We start from the raw sequence: 17,230 nt of genomic DNA, 5'->3' as shown, positions 1-17,230 counted from the left end.
TTATAGAAGGCTGTAAGCTCTTATTCTCCTTGAGACCACGCTCCTCTGGGGATGAGAGTCAGAGGGTGGAGGTGATTATGTCTGCTTAGGGTGGCTCCACAAGCCTGGGTATTTTTTCTTCCCTCCGCGGACCCAGAGAGCGTGTCTGTGAATGCATTTTGAAGCCCTTGGGCACATTTACGATGAGCCTGATCAAGTGCGCTTGGCTGAGGACATGGTGATGCATATCTGTCAGGGGAAGCACTCGGACGAGTGGTTTTGCTCAGAATTCAGACATTGAGCTGCAGAGGTTTCATGGGACGATGCTACCCTCTGGGGTTTCTTTTGTAGATGCTTGTTTGAATGCCTGAAGGATGCCTTAGCACTTCATCCTCCACCTGACACTCTGGAAGAGGTGTTATGCAACTCGAAATACCACTGTTCTCCAGAGGAGGTGAGGTTGGAGCTACCTCTGAGGTTATGGAGGTTGGCTTTGTCACCTTCAAGGAGAAAGAGAGAAGACGCCGCAGTGAAAAGCAGTTGTGCTTCTATTGTGGAGAATTAGAACACTGGAAGAAGGACTGTCCCTCCTGCCCTTCATCATCCAAGACAGCAGGAAACGACTAGGTCTGGGTAGTAGTTAATGAGGCTATCCAGACCTTCAGGTACACTTTTCCTCATGTTTCAAAGTTTTGCTGCAGGTGGAACTCCTAGTGGATAATTGTCTTTCTTTTTCTATAGCTTTTGTGGATTGCTGTTCGTCCATCAACCTGGTCAGTCCCCATTTAATCTTCCGATGCAAGATAGGGACAGTTACACTCCAGACTCCTGTTAAAGTGGTGGCCATTGACTTTTCTCCCCTCACCAAAGAAGGGATTTGTTGTCTCGGAGGTCTTCTCGTTCAAAGTGGGCTCTAATCATGTAGAGGAAATAAGTTGTTTCATTTTGGAGAATTTGCCGGCTGGGTTGGTTTTGGGTATGCCCTGGTTATAAAGCCATAACCCTATCATCAATTGGGAGATGGGGGAAATTGCCCGATGGGCTCCTAATTGTGTTAATCATTGTTGTAAACCTGAATTATTATTTGAACCGGACAAACCTGTCTCTGTGTTGTCTGGAGGGTATTCTGGAGTATCTGAAGGACTTCGCGGATGTGTTCCCTGAAAGTGAGGCTGAGGTTTTAACGCCACATAGGCCATTTGATTGTGCAATTGAGTTGGTTTCAGGGGCTAAGTTACCGAAAGTCCATCTGTTCAATTTATCTGGTCCTGAACGTTTAGCCATGAAGGAGTATATTGCAGAAAGCCTCCGTAAGGGACATATACGGCCTTCCGTTTCTCCTGTGGCTGCGAGGTTTTTTTCGTGAAGAAAAAATATGGTGGTCTGCTCCCTGCCTCGACTTTTGAAAACTCAACAAAATTACTGTAAGAAACACCTACCCTCTTCCCCTTATCCCAGATTTATGTAACCAGTTATCGGGGGCCAAATGGTTCTCCAAATTAGATCTCTGGGAGGCTTACAATCTGATAAGGGTTCGGGAGGGGGACGAGTGGAAAACGGCATTCCTCACATCAGAGGGACTTTTAGAAAATCTGGTCATGCTGTTTGGACTTTTTAATGCTCCCGCTATTTTTCAAAATATCATCAATGTGGTGTTTGCGGACCATATAGGCTGCTTTGTTATTTATTTGTATGACATTTTAGTGTATTCCCCAGACACTCAGACTCATTTACAACATCTACGCCTGATTCTATAAAGACTCAGGGAAAATCAGTTGTTTGTTAAATTGGAAAAATGCTCATTTTTTGTTCAAGAACTGTCTTTTTTGGGTCTGATTGTTTTCTGTGAGGGGTTTCACATGGATCCCAAGAAGGTGCAGGCGATTGCAGATTGGGTTCAACTCTGAGATCTTAAGGGGCTGCAGAGCTTCTTGGGATTCACAAACTATTATAGGAAGTTCTTTAAGGGTTTTTCACAAGTGGTTAAACCGCTTACTGATCTTACTCATAACGAGGCGGATGTTAGAAATTGGTCTGTGCTCACCATTGAGTCCTTCTTGGCACTTAAGAAATGTTTTATGTCCGCTCTGATTTTGGTACAGCCAGACTTGTCCAAGCCTTTTATTGTTGAGGTGGATGCTTCTGAGGTGGGTGTGGGGGCAGTGTTGTCCCAGGGTCCTGCCACTTTAACCAACCTTAGACCCTGTGCATTCTTTTCCAAGAAGATTTCATCCGCCGAAAGAAATTATGATGTGGGCAACAGAGAACTTCTTGCAGGCAAATTGTCATTTGAAGAATGGAGGCACTTTGTGGAATGGGCGGCTCATCCAATTACAGTAATCATGGATCATAAAAATTTGGCATATATTGAGTCCGCTAAAAGGCTGACTCCTAGACAAGCTCATTGGTTGCTTTTTTCATGCATTCAGTTTTCTATTACTTTTCATCCTGGTTCCAAGAATGTTAAAGCGGATGACTTATCCAGAAGTTTTGAGCATGTATCTCCCCCTGAACCGCCGTCCTCCATTCTTCATCCCAGGATGGTGGTGGCAGAGGTCTCATCTGAGTTGGAACGAGAAATTGTTGGGGCCCAGTCTCTGGCCCCTGCTTCTAAGCCAGGAGATAAATTGTTTGTTCTGGAACATTTGCAGTTTAAGCTCATGCAGGAGTTTCATGAATCCAAGCTAAGTGCCCATCCCGGTATTACGGTCATACGAAAGGTGGTGGCCAGAGTTTTTTGGTGGCCTTTGCTTGGTTCCTAGGTAATGAAATTTATATCTGCATGTGAGGTTTGTGCCCGTTCAAAAAGCACTCATAGCCGGCGGACTGGGGAACTGGTGACTGTCCATGGACTTTTATCTCCGGGCTCCCGCCTTCCAAGGGCAATACCGTGATATGGGTGGTGGTGGACAGATTTTCAAAACAAGCACATTTTGCTCCCTTGGTGGCATTGCCCTCAGCATAGCCTTTGTCTAGGTTGTTTGAGCAGCATGTGGTCCGATTGCATGGGGTACCCCTGAATATGGTGTCTGATAGAGGTGTGCAGTTTGTGGCCAAGTTTTGGAGAGCATTCTGTAAGAAGTTGGGCATTTCGTTATCTTTCTCTTCTGCATATCACCCGGAGAGTAACGGCCAAACTGAACGCACTAATCAATCCCTGGAACATATTCTTAGGTTTTTCACCTCTGTCAAACAGGATGACTGGTGTGACGCATTACGGTTAGCCGAATTTGCCTTTAACAATTGGGTGAATTGGTCCACCAGTATGTCCACATTTTTTGTCAACTTTTAGTCCACATTTTGGGGAATTCTCATATTTGGATTCCGGGTGCCTGGGGGTGGAGGTATCCGTTCTGCAGTTAAAAAATCTATGGGCTTAAGTCCGGCAAAATATCTCCAGGGCTCAGGGGAGGTATACATTTTTTGCAGACAAAAAGAGAGTCCAGTGACACATGTTTCAGGTGGGGGAGAAAGTTTGGGTTTCCACACGGAACATCAACCTGGAGGTTCAGTAGGCCAAATTGTGACCAAAGTTCATTGGTCTGTACGAGATTTTGGAGATAGTCAATCCGGTGGCATATAGGTTGTGTCTGCCTGCCTCGTATAAAATGTCCAATGTGTTCCATAAATCTCTGCTGAAAACTTTGGGGTCAGTCAAGGACAATCCTGGGTCTGTGGCTCCTCCAGTGCTGGTGGAGGGTCACATGGAATATGAAGTTGGACTAAGGCTAGTTTCACATTAGAGCTTTTGAGCGCAGCGACGGCCTGCGCACGGCCGCCGCTAAGCACCGTCAAAAAGGCGCATGTGCCGCCAAACGCATACTGCGCCCAGCCTGCGCCCCCAGTGATAAAGATAGGGGACGCAGGACGCATGCAGCGTCATGCGCCGGTAGGCGGAGCTACCGGCAGAGGCGCGGCTTAGCGGCGGCCGTGCGCAGGCCGTCGCTGCGCTCAAAGCGCTAATGTGAAACTAGCCTTATTGTGGATTCTCTGATGGTGCGTCGCTCCTTGCAGTATATGGTTCACTGGAAGGGGTATGGGCCGGAGGATCGCTCGTGGGTCCCTGCTCACTTGGTTCATGCGGATCTCCTTGTTCAGTCATTTCATGCCAAACACCCAGGGAAGCCTGGGGGTCTGTAGGCCCCCTGTTGAGAGGGGGGTACTGTCATGATCCTATGGTAGGCTTGGTACTGGTGCACCAGGGGTTAATCATTGTGGTCTCTCTCTGGATCTGGGAAGGTTTTTTATACCCTCAGGTTGCTCAAATCCTTGTCAGTTATACTCCTGTCCTCGGCTGAGTTAAGTTGACCCCTGTGTGCCTGTGCCTTGTGCCTGTTCTCCCTGTTCTCGTGTGTAATACCTTGGTACCAGCCCAGTCTGTTTCCCAGGAGAAACAATCAAAAATTTCTTCAACTGTGACCATACTGGTCACCACTGACACCCAATCCTGGTGCCATACAGGGCTTCTTGCCCTTTTGGAGACGCAGAAAAGTCTGTGATATTTTTTCCTCCAGTGCAACTAGCACAACACATTTATTAAATGGTCACTTTAATCAATGCAGGGCCACTGACCAGTGTAGCAGGCCGCATTCTGGCCCTGAATAATAATAAGAACAAACATGTGGCTTGAAGATCCACTGGAAGATGAATTATCACTGTCCCTCTGACTTCTTTCCCCGGCCAGCGGCTGATTCATAGTACCTGGAGTCTCCTGCTCCCATGACCTGACTGTGGCCACCGTTTCCATTATCGTCGGCGCTGATCCCTGGCTTGCTGTGGGGATAGCAGCCGTTGCATGCGGCCGCACATAATACTATGCCTCCCACAACCATCTCTCCTTGATGCTGGAGACTACTTTCACTGCCACAGCATATGGTCTCCAGGGCCCCTCTTCTTTGATAAGTGTCACTCGGCCCCATTCCTGCAGAGGACCGTCAAATGTAATGGACCTGGTGTTACCGTAAACCTTGACCCTGGTCTCAGCCTCATGGATGAACTCATACCCTCTGGTAGGGTTAAAGTATTTGATTAGGCCACGTGTCAGCCGCCTGGACATGGTTCCTTTGCTGGGGCGCTGCAGCTCCTTTAAGGTTTGGTGTTCCTGTCATTACTTTCCCTCAATTACTCCTGCCACCCACCGGCCTGTGGGAGCCTTGGGTTTGTCCAGGTAGGCACCGCAGGGAGGCACGGAGACTGGGGAAGGTGGTGGGGCAGGCGTTGATGTGTGAGCTGAGGTAGGAGTAGGTGACGTACTCACAGAGACTGCAGGGGAACCAATTCTCCAGTTCTCCCATTCACCAGCCTCCGGGGCACGAGTCTGACTTCGCCTGGGCTACTGATAGCTCCCAGTCCTGTCGGTCGATGCCTCCGTGGAACGACATACTTCTTTGCTGCATCTGCACACATATCTCACTAGGAAATGGCGTCTCTCTTCCGGGCATGCTGTCTTCCTCCTCTGAACTCTGCCCATTTGTGGGTGGAGCTACTTCTGGCTGCTCCACCTGTTGACCGTCATCTTCTTGTCAGTGTTCGGTGCCATCTTTAAGTCTCTAACGGCTGCAATCCTTGCCTTTTTCTAGGTTCCTCTGCACTCTGCATTTAAAGCATCACAATCCTGCCGAATACGCCATTTCTGTATGGTGGCCAGGGTGGTAGTCATGGCAATGGGCTGTACGGTTCCCACACCCTGGCGCCCCACAGATAAAATACAATGTCACTTCTGCTGCATGTGCAGCATGTGCAGCAGTGCTCTCACAGTTACTGTCAGAGTCCCCTCGGCTTCTGTCACTCCAGCTCTGCATTTCCAAACTTCACAAACCATCTCAGAGACTACTCTTTTCCAACAGTTTAACTTTACTAAGCAGTAAGGTATTCATCAAATATGCAGCACAGTGTACACAGATGAGCATCTCTCAACTATACCTGCCTTCTGGGCAGCCTATATTCGTCCTGATAATTCTATCTTTCTTCTGGCAATTCCTGCCTCGCTTCATGAAAATCCCTGTCCCATCCAGGTCTTCAGTCTCATCAGCTTCCTACCATCCCCTGGTCTGGCTTCAATGGGAAAAGGTGCCAGGTTCGCCATCTCAGTTTCACCTGCCCCAGTCGTAGACTCCGGATCGTTCTTTGAATGGCCCTGTCTTTGCTGGTGACTGACTGCACGACTCTCAGCCTGGGGCCCCTTCCGCTCATAGCAGATTTATCCTCATGGATGGCAGACTGTCTTTCTCACTGATGCTCCTTACTCCTTGCCCTGGGCAAGGCTGCCTAGGCTCTTCTGCCTGTGCTAAGTAGTGGAGAATTTATAACTCTAAAGGGTACTTCAGACATAGTGAGATCGTTAGCGAGATCGCTGAAATGTCATAGGTTTTGTGACACAACAGCGACCTTGCCAGTGATCTCGCTACGTGTGACACATAGCGGCGAAAGGCCCCCTGCTGGATATCGCTGATCGTGCTTGAATGTCCTAGGCCATTTTTGATCATTGGTGTCCCGCTGGCCAGCATGTATCGCTGTGTTTGAAGCCATAACAATGACGAGCGACCTCTTTGGCAACTCAGAACTCAGGGACGCAGGCGTGATTTTGCTTTGTCTTTTCAACACTTCCTCGGCTCCGATTAGTGGTCTCAAATTAGGATCTTTGTAGCGTTTCCTTTTATAGGTCAGCTATCAATTATATGCAATCATAACATTTAACATGTACAGTTATAATAATCGCATGTCCCTATGTCAGTGACTGTGGATCCAGGAATAAATAGCGCGCTAGCGACTCAGACAGGGACGCTGAAGCAAACCGCGTAGTGATAACACAGTAGTGGCCACTGGCCACCAATTGGAGCAGAGGGGCGTGGAAAAGGCAACGCTGAAGCACGCCTATCAAGGTCTGAGTCGTCAGAATAGCTGCTGTGTGATAAGGTCCTAACGACCGCCGAGGTCATTATACGGATCGCCATATCATTGCTGCATCATTGCGTAGATCTGTCTGTTTGACAGCTTACTAGCGATGCACCGGTGATCCTTACCAGGTCTTATCGTTGTCGGGAATGCTGGAGCGTCGCTATGTATTATGGGTCCCTAAGACTTTTAAATCAGTCTCCCTTATCACTCACATTTAATCCAGCAGGGGAAGTCCATCATATTGTCCAGAGGGATTCCTCACCAGGCAATTTCAGTGATTCCTCAGCCTTTCTTCCCTCCTTTGGTCCTCTTGCTGAGGGGTTTCACAGCTATACCTGGAGCCGACCTCTCTTTCTTACTGATGCCGGCCACAGCATCCGGGGGAATCCCCTCTCTCGTGCAGAGGCTCACACAGAGAGATTACAGGCAGGTAGAGAGGAACTTTGTCTCCTGTGTACCTCTGGCTGATCTATTCCGGCAGGGAGAAGGGGAGAGATCACAGACTCACAGGTTTCCAGGCTTGCTGCAGTGCAGCTGCTTTCTTCTTTAATCCTGGTTTGGACACTTCAGGTGGGATCTTTGTGGACTCCTGTAGTGCTGGAAATCACGCAAGTGGGATTTTGCTTGAATAAATCTGAAGGATAATAAACTTAGAAGGGTCTTGTGGCAGGAGAGATGTGTGCACACCTCCTTCTCCCTCAGTGCCTCTAGCCCGACTGCCTCAATACAGTAAATCCTGCAGCTTAGCTTACAGCAAGCTCCTCCTAAGCTAAACATGTCTATTAATCTAAGAACTGTGTGTACTGAAATGCCCCCCCATCTAGTGGCCAAATGAAGGTACTACACTCTCCCTGTAAACCACAGTGCACAATCTATGTACATGGCAGCATCAAGATATAAGACAGTATACATAAAGGACATAGCATAACATATATACACATTATAGATTTAACTTTTAAGGTAATACACCAGTAGGTGTAGCAATACCCTTAATATGAGTGGTAATACATTATAAGTGTAGCAGTACCATAATAACATTTTTATCATACCCTTACACATTTACAATACAGTACATGACACACATCAAATACAGTCACATTAATAAACATTATGTAACCCAGACACAATTAGTATACCAAAGAGAAGGGGAAGCATAAGAGGGTCACCGTCACCTTCTTACACAACTGCCGTATTGTCATATGTAAGAGTTACGCTCAGACCCTTACACACCTGCAAGCTGAAGAAAAAATAAATAATTGGGAACGCAGCTATAATAATGTATGTAAAGCACTATATTGGCAAAACATAATAAATAAAATAGATTTTTTTCTTATCCCCTCTTTTTACAAAAATATATTCTGTAGATATAATGAAATTGAATAAAAAAAGCATGTCAAACTGCAGGGTATTATTGTGATTTACTAACAATCCTGATTTTACAAATGAATATGTTTGGAGCAATTGATATAGTAAAACTTTCTAGGCAATTTAAATAAAACAATATTCTATGCCAAGAAAGCTAAGCTCCACTCTAATAAATCGAGGAAGACCTTCCCGATATTTTTCTAAAATAAATATTATTCTTTTTATGTTTTTGGTTTATTTATATATATGAAGCTATAAGAGTAAAAAAGCTCACTAAAATGTGCAATATCACAATTTCACATAAAATATAAAAAAGAAATAATAATTGAACTATTTATTTAAAAGACTGAAAGCTTCTATGCTACTCCAAGAATTAGAGAAGCAGTGGAGTAATACATATGAACTTGGGAATGTCATGGCTTGCCCCCCAGCTGGATAATAGTCTTGTCAAACTCAACTTTTATGGAGGTATCTATAGAAAAATCTTGCTTTCTGACTCAGCATGGTAGGAAAGTGAGTTTTGTGATATTTTAAAATGATACAGGAAGCCTCCACAGGACTACCTGCAGATTTCATTCTACAATACAAGCCCACAAAGCAACCATGGTTTCGAGTGGCAATGTCCTGGGGCTTCTTTTTATTTTGTCTGACTCCTCCTGTTAAGAATATGTCAGATCATGTTGCTGAAGTGATAACTATAGGTATTCTAAGAAGACCTTTACAATGAAAGGGCTGAATTGTTATGTATGGCAGCTCTACCACAATGGAGAAAAAGAAGATGTGCAGTCATTGTAATTTCCCTGTCCTGGAAGTGCATTGTACTGAAAACAGTTTGATCTTTTTTTCTGTTCTGCAAGATACTAGTAATTTTAAAAGAACCTTTTTTTTTCGTTCTGTTTTACAGCTAATAATTAAATAAGTAAAACGTTTAAAAATATTTTCTAATTTGGAAAGCAGTTTGTGTTTTCCGCCTTATGGATATCTCTATTGGCTTCCTAAATGAAAATAAATGCATTTTTATAAATTAATGAGTAGTCAAAAAAATAAGAAACTAAAGGAAAATGTAAATTTATCTTCCAGATCAGTACTCTAGTAAGTGAGTATACACTGCTCAAAAAATAAAGGGAACACTTAAACAAAAGAATATAACTCCAAGTAAATCAAACTTCTGTGAAATCAAACTGTCCACTTATGAAGCAACACTGATTGACAATCAATTTCACATGCTGTTGTGCAGGTGTAATAGACAACAGATGGAAATTATTGGCAATTATCAAGACACCCTCAATAAAGGAGTGGTTCTGCAGGTAGGAACCAAAGACCACATCTCAGTACCAATGCTTTCTGGCTGATGTTTTGGTCACTTTTGAATGTTGGTTGTGCTTTCACACTCGTGGTAGCATGAGACGAACTCTACAACCCATACAAGTGGCACAGGTAGTGCAGATCATCCAGGATGGCACATCAATGCGAGCTGTAGCAAGACTGTTTGCTGTGTCTCTCAGCGTAGTGTCCAGAAGTTGGAGGTGCTATCAGGAGACAGGTCAGTACACCAGGAGGCGTGGAGGGGACCGTAGGAGGGAAACAATCCAGCAGCAGGACCACTACCTCCGCCTTTGTGCAAGGAGGAACAGGAGGAGCACTGCCAGAGCCCTGCAAAATGACCTCCAGCAGGACAAAAATGAGTATGTGTCTGCACAAACTGTTAGAAACCGACTCCATGAGGATAGTCTGAGGGCCCAATATCCTCAGATGGGGGTTGTGCTCACAGCCCAACACCGTGCAGGACACTTGGCATTTGCCACAGAAAACCAGGATTGGCAAATTCGCCATTGGCGCCCTGTGCTCTTTACAGATGAAAGCAGGTGCACACTTAGCACATGTGACAGATGTGACTGAATCTAGAGGTGCCATGGAGAGCGATCTGCTGCCTGCAACATCCTTCATCATGACCGGTTTGGCAGTTGGTCAGTAATGGTGTGGGGTGGCATTTCTTTGGAGGGCCGCACATTGAGTTTTCAGGTTCCGTCTGAAGGATCCAAATGTGGTGAATAACCGGACGTGTTGGGGCCCAGAAGTCCAAAGCATGGGGGATATTCGGGGGAATCTTGAAGGCTATTGGGTGAGGAAAATAAGCGTGGAGGAGTGAAGGAGGTCCTGGGAGGACTGGAGATTACGTGAGGTAAGGGTGGTTTCACATTAGCGTTTTTGTGCGCTGCGTTTGCGGCGCATCCATGCGCATGCGTCATGCGCCCCTATCTTTAATGTGTGGTGCATGGGCTTGCATTTGCACGCGTTAGTATGCGTTTTGCAGCGCATGCGTTGTCTGGACGAGTGCGTCATGTGGCGCCAAACGCAATATGTTGCATTTTTCTGGCTCCAATTTTTAGTCGAAAAATGCATGCGCACTCTTGCGCAAGGAGTGCGCCAAAAAAACACATAAACGTCTATGGGAGCACTTATGTGTGCATAGACATGCGCACGACTGCATTAGCGTGCGCATGCATTGTCTGAGCAGGGACTGTCTAGACCAACCCCCCAAAAAAGATACATAAATCTTGTGGGTGGGCATTGTTTTTCCTTCACTATTCTTCTGACTCTGGAGACGACAGCACAGCTTTCGGACATGTAAGTATACCAGCTAATGGTTTTTTTTTTGCTGTGCAGTATCTTTATTTTTTTTCTGGTTTAATTTTATTCTTGCAGAATTCAGGAGGATCATGGCATCAAACAGTGATAATTCCCACAGTGGACAACCAAGTGAAGTGAGTACATTATCAACTGTTCCAAAGTATTCACTGTCACTTCTACACATGTGTAAAATTTTTATTTTTCCTTCACAGAGCTCTTCAAGTGGTGAGGAAGGACAGGAGCAGCCAACTCGGGGTCGAGCATCGGTGGCAACACGGCTTGTAAGTATTTTTTTTCCCTTTTTTAACCCCATTAGGAAGCCTGCAGCAGTGCCTGTGACAGATCGCTGCTCTGTCACATTGATGTGTGATGTGACAGATCAGCGATATGTCACATGACCCCCTGTGAAATGTGACAACGTCAACGAAATTGTTTAGAAAAAGGGTCGAAATATTTTAAAATAAATTTAAAAATAAATTTACCCAAAAAAAAAAAATTATTCCACAATAGATTTTTTTTTTTAAATTTAAATAACATAAAATACTAAAATTACTTTTTCCTCACAGAGGTCTTCAAGTGGTGAGGAAGAACAGGAGCAGCCAACTCGGGGCCGAGCATCGGTGGCAACACGTCGTGTAAGTATTTTTTTTCCCTTTTTAAACCCCATGAGGAAGTCTGCAGCAGTGCCTTTGACAGATCGCCATTATTGTCCCTTCCGTAACGACACACCCTATAAAACCCCTTTAGCGAACCACGTTAAAAAAAAATAAAAAAATTACAAACAAAAAGATAATGCTTTATTATCATAAAAAAGTGCTATATTGCGCAATCAAAAAGAGGAATATAAATATAAATAACCATGGTACCGCAGAAAATGTCATCTTGTCCTGAAAAAAAAGAGCCATCACACAGCGTAATCAGCAAAAACAAGAAAAACTTATAGCTCACAGAATCAAGTGATGCCAAAAAAATGAGACCTCACATGACTTGATGGGTCAAAATATGTGAAAATTCTAGCTGTCAAAATATGGTGCTGCAGAATCTATTTTTACAATCGAAACTGTCTTTTATTGTGCGATAGCTGTCAAAAATAAAAACCCGCTCTAAATCCAACCCCCTTTTAACAACAGTTCTGGAAAAATTAAATGAATGCAATTTTACCACTCGTGAAGTACAATATGTCAAGAGAAAAAAATGTCAGAATCACCAGTATCCATGGAAGCATTCCAGAGTTATTACCTCATAAAGGGACATTGGTCATAATTTTAAAAATTGGCCCAGGAATTTACATGCAAACTCGGTTCATGCAGCCACCACCAGCGGCAGCCTTTCCACCAGTACCACAGCTATCAAGTCTAATACCGAGTTCTGCTGCATATCATTGTGAATCCACCACCATGCCCACAGCCTCCCAACACCACTACACAATGCCGGGTGCTGGGGACCGCCACTACACCGCTCTGCCAAGTCCTGTTCATGCAAGGACATCCACCACCACCAGGCCAGCCCACCACACAGACCTGACGCTGGGTCATGGTCATACAAGGAGGTCCACCACCACCAGGCCAACCCACCAAACTGAGCAGACGCTGGTTCCTGGTCATGTGCACAGGTCCACCACCACCAGGCCAGCCCACCACACCGAGCACACGCAGATGCAGGGTACATTGACCACACCCACCACAAGGCCGTGTACCCAAACACTGCAGTGCCACCGTTCCAAAAAAAGAAGGAGAACTGTCCATGTATCTCCACCATCACCTCCTACACCATCAACCCCTCCAGCATCACCTACCCCTTTGTCTTTCCAGTATCCCAGAAGTTCCGGCTAGTATACTTGGCAACTCCCCTTCGTCCAACTCAAACTAATAATGTTTGCAAATTAAAAATTTTGTTTTTTTACACAACAAATGACTGTTCTTTGACTCTCCCGTCGCCGGCAATACACCGTGCGCCGTATACACAAAAGTTTTTTCACACCTCAGATTTCAATGTCAGTTCCAATGTACAATATAATCCTTAACTTTTCTTTGTTTTTAGCTCGCCAGCTTTAGGTATCTTTCATTGAGCTATGAGGTGTCCAAAACAACACAAAGAGGAGGGGGTCAGGTCACCTTGCCAGTTGTAGGCACTATTGCACTCATGATAGTACATTTTTAGTTTTTTTTTTTTTTTAAATATGGAAAATTTCACTAGGATTAATGAAACATAAAATGGAAATTTTTATTTAAAAAAAGGTGTATTTTATTGGTAGCAACATTACCAAAAATGGTAGTAGGTTTTTTTATGAACAGCACAGAAAAGTTACTATAATAAGGCCACAAACACTATACCATTGGATCTTGCCATGACAAACTCCCAACATCGGAAACAAAATAGGCCGCAAATCTATCCCTCATTTGTCCTATTTCAACTGTTGACCTCAGAGGGTGTTGCTGGTAATCTGGCAATGGATTAGAAAGAGGTTCATCAAGTTGAACGTTGGATCGCTCTTTAGCCATTATGTAGTTGTGGAGAACCACACACGCCTTGACCACCTCATCCACTGTTTCAATTTTTAGATTAATTGCTGTTTGCAAAATGCGCCATTTTGAGACTAAGATACCAAAGGCGCACTCCACTGTTCTTCTTGCCCTGGACAGTCTGTAGCTAAAAATCCTTTTAGTATGGTCCAAGTCACGACTAGAATATGGTTTAAGGAGATTAGCGCACATCTGAAAGGCCTCATCCCCAACCACAACAAACGGCATTGCAGGTCCTTCAGTGTTGGAAAGTGGTTGTGGCTGAGAAAAATTGAAATTATTCAGATATAATCGCTGGCCCATGTCTGAGTCTCTAAATGTTCTCGAATCATTAGCACATTCAAATGATTAAATGTCCACGGCCACAAAGCTGCAGTCCGCACCAGCAATGGCCATGAGCACTAAAGAAAAATATTTTTTATAATTGAAGTACTGAGATTCAGTTCTTGCCGGTTTGGTAATCTGGATATGTTTGCCATCTACTGCTCCAATACAGTTGGGAAAATCACAAAATTCTTGGAATTTGGCAGCTTTGTCCTTCCATATTTCCAGGGTGGGTATTGGTAAAAATTCACCACGAAGAATGTCCCACAAAGCCCGGCAGGTGTCTGCAACAATCCCAGAAAGTGTTGAAATTCCTATCCGGTATTGAAAATGGAGTGATGTTAATGTCTCTCCAGTAGCCAGAAATCTAATAAAAAGCAAAATAAAAAAATAAGTGCATTGCCAAACAATAATAATTATCAGAGGCATTTAGTTTGAAATATTACATACCGTAGTGTCACCAACAGACGCTCCTCAGCAGGAATCGCTCTCCGGAGCTGGGTATCCTGCCTGGTGATGGCTCCTTCAACGCGTCGAAGCAAATAATAAAAACTGTCTTGACACATCCTCGTGTAGTCATAATATTTGTCTGGATTTTAGCTCGGTGAATAAAGAGTGGTAAGCTCCAAAGCTCTCCCTGACTTCCACAATAGGGTGTCGCCAAAATCGCCTACGCCGGCTTCTCCGTCTTTTTCTCTTCCGTTCTTCATCACAAGCTACTACAAAAGCAAAAAACAAGCCAAGATCCAAATCAAGATTGCGGTACAAACTGTCCATTTGAAGATCCATCTTGACGCAGGAGACAGGAGCAAAATGGGAGGATTTCTTCTCTGCAGTGGTATATTTACATTAATCTCATGAAACCCGCCCACTTGTGTCCCGTTGGTTGTGTTTTCATTGAACTTCACATCTGTCCTTTTTTTTTTCTTTCATCGCATGCGCATAAAAACGCAAACGCATGCAAAAAACGCATATGAACGCGTGTAAACGCTGCGCTTTTAAGCGCATGCGTCGGAAAAAAAGATGCGTTTTTCACGCGTTTTTCAGTGCGCATGAAACGCAGCGCACAAAAACGCTAATGTGAAACCAGCCTAAGATATTGAGAGATTCGTTCAGAAATATAAGGAGGAGAAAGATTATGGATGGCTTTGCAGGTCAGTGTTAGTAGATTAAACTGGATACTCTGGGAAATTGGGATTTGCAAAGAGGGGAAGCAGAAATGTAGCAAGGAGAGAGAATAAGTCGGGCAGCAGAGCTAAGGATGGACTGGAGGCGTATGAGAGTGTTAGAAGGTATGCAACAATGGAGAATATTGGAGTAGTCTAGGCAGGAGATGATTAAGGCATGCACAAGCATTTTGGTAGAGTGAGGGTTGAGGAAAGGATGAATTCTGGAAATGTTTTTGAGCGAGAGGTGACAGCAGGTGGCGAGAGCTTGGATGTGCGGTTTGAAGGACAGGGCAGAGCCAAGGGTTACTCCGAGGCAGTGGATTTCCTGTACAGGAGAAAGTGTGATTTCATTTATTGTGATAAATCAGGTAGAGAAGATATGCGAGATTGAGGAAAGATAATTAGTTCAGATTTTTCCACGTTGAGCTTGGGGAAGCGAGAGTAGAAGAAGGAGGATATGGCTGATGGACACTCTGGGATTCTGGACAGCAGAGCGGTGACATCTGGGCCAGAGAGGTAGATCTGAGTATCATCAGCATATAGTACTGGAAACCATAGGACTTTATGAGTTTTCATAGGCCAAGGGTGTAGATTGAGAAGAGAAGTGGTCCTAGAACAGAGCCTTGGGGGACACCTCAGAGAGAGGGCAAGATGAGGAGGTAGTGTGGGAGTAGGAAACGCTAAAAGTAAGGTATGAGGAGATCCAGGATAGGAAAAGATCTTTGACACCAAAGGAAGAGAGCATCTCTAGTAGGAGGCAGTGGTCAACTGTGTTGAAGGCAGAGGGCAGATCTAGAAGGAGGAGTATAGAGAATTGTCTGTTAGCTTTGGCAGTAAATAAATCATTAATAAGTTTGTTAAGGGCAGTCTCAGTGGGATGGTGGGGACAGAAGCCATATGTAGGTTATCAAAGAGCGAGTTAGATAACAAGTGAGTGGAAAGTTCATTGTGGACGTACTGCTCAAGGAGATTGGAAGCAAATAAGAGCAAAGATATGGGGCAATAGCTGGACATAGTGCTCGGGTCAAGGGATGGCTTTTTGAGGAAAGGTGTGATTATGGCAAGTTTGAAAGCAGAGGTACCAGAAATTAGTGACAAGTTGAAGAGATGGGTTAGGGATGGCTTAAGTGTAGTGGTGAGGTTGGGGAGGAGGTGGGATAGGATCAAGTGCACAAGCGGTGAGGTGTGATTTGGAGAGATGAGCAAGCACTCCTTCAGAGATTTTGGATAGGGAAGTTATGGGGTTAGGGCATTGATCTGGTATACAAAGGGGTTTGGGTGGTCGGACAACAAAGGCTTGCCTTGTTTGGTCTATCTTATTTTTGAAGTGCATGACAAAGTCCTCTGCAGAGATTAAGGAAGAGGGGGCAGTGGTGGGCGGAGGAGGGAGTTTAAAGTGTTGAACAACTGTTTGGGGTTGTGGGGTAAGGAAGATATGAGAGATGTAAAGTAGGCCTGTTTGGCAGAGGTGATAGTCGATTTGAATGCGAGTGTTACTTGTTTGAATGAGGTGACGTCGTCTTGCGAATGCGTTTTCTTCCAATGCCGCTCTGCAATTCTGGATACTTGCGGAAACTTTTTAGTGATCACTTCTTCCGTGACTGGCTCAAAGAACGAAAGTGAGCTAGATGAAGTACAAGAGGGAAGAGAATCCTTGATACTAGGAGATTTTGAAAGACTATCCAGTCAGATACGAAACAATAATTCGCCAGATCTTCTGTGCTGAGGTTGGTGGTTAGAGCTTGCACTCTTTAGGGGGCTTTACACATAGCGATATCGCTAGCAATAGCGTACCTATGATGATTCTAGATTCCTCATCACAGCCGGAGGACTAAATAAGCCTAAAGCAAGAAAATGGGAAATCTAAAACTGCCCCAGAGCAGACCCCAAAGGAATAGACAGCCCCCACACATGTATTGACGGTGAGACAAGATGAAAACACAAACACAGGTAGGAAAATAGGCTGAGCAAACGATGGGGCCCACACTAGCTAGAAAGGACAGGAAAGGAAAGATACTGTCTGCAATCACGCCAAAAAACCCTGCAAAAATGTCCAACACTTTTGATAGCAAAAAATACCCTGAAGTCACTATATCAGCACTCTGGCATATTCTGAGAACAGAGCAAAAAGAGGCCAATCTAATAAGGGACAAAAAGCAAACTGACACATACAGTGACATAAGAGTGGAAATTCAGCACAGCCCCAGCCGGGGCTGGCTGACCACACAAAAAACTGAATAAACCAAACCAAATCAAATGTGAACATTAGCAAAGAAAACTTAGCTTGAGAAGACAGGAACTGAGCTGGAAACTAAGACCTCAGGAGGCAGGAAAAAATCACCA

Source organism: Dendrobates tinctorius, unplaced genomic scaffold (assembly GCF_039654945.1).
Source record: "Dendrobates tinctorius isolate UK_male_01 unplaced genomic scaffold, ASM3965494v1 ptg000060l, whole genome shotgun sequence".
NCBI lineage: Eukaryota > Metazoa > Chordata > Amphibia > Anura > Dendrobatidae > Dendrobates > Dendrobates tinctorius.
Note: the sequence above shows the minus strand (reverse complement) of the source record.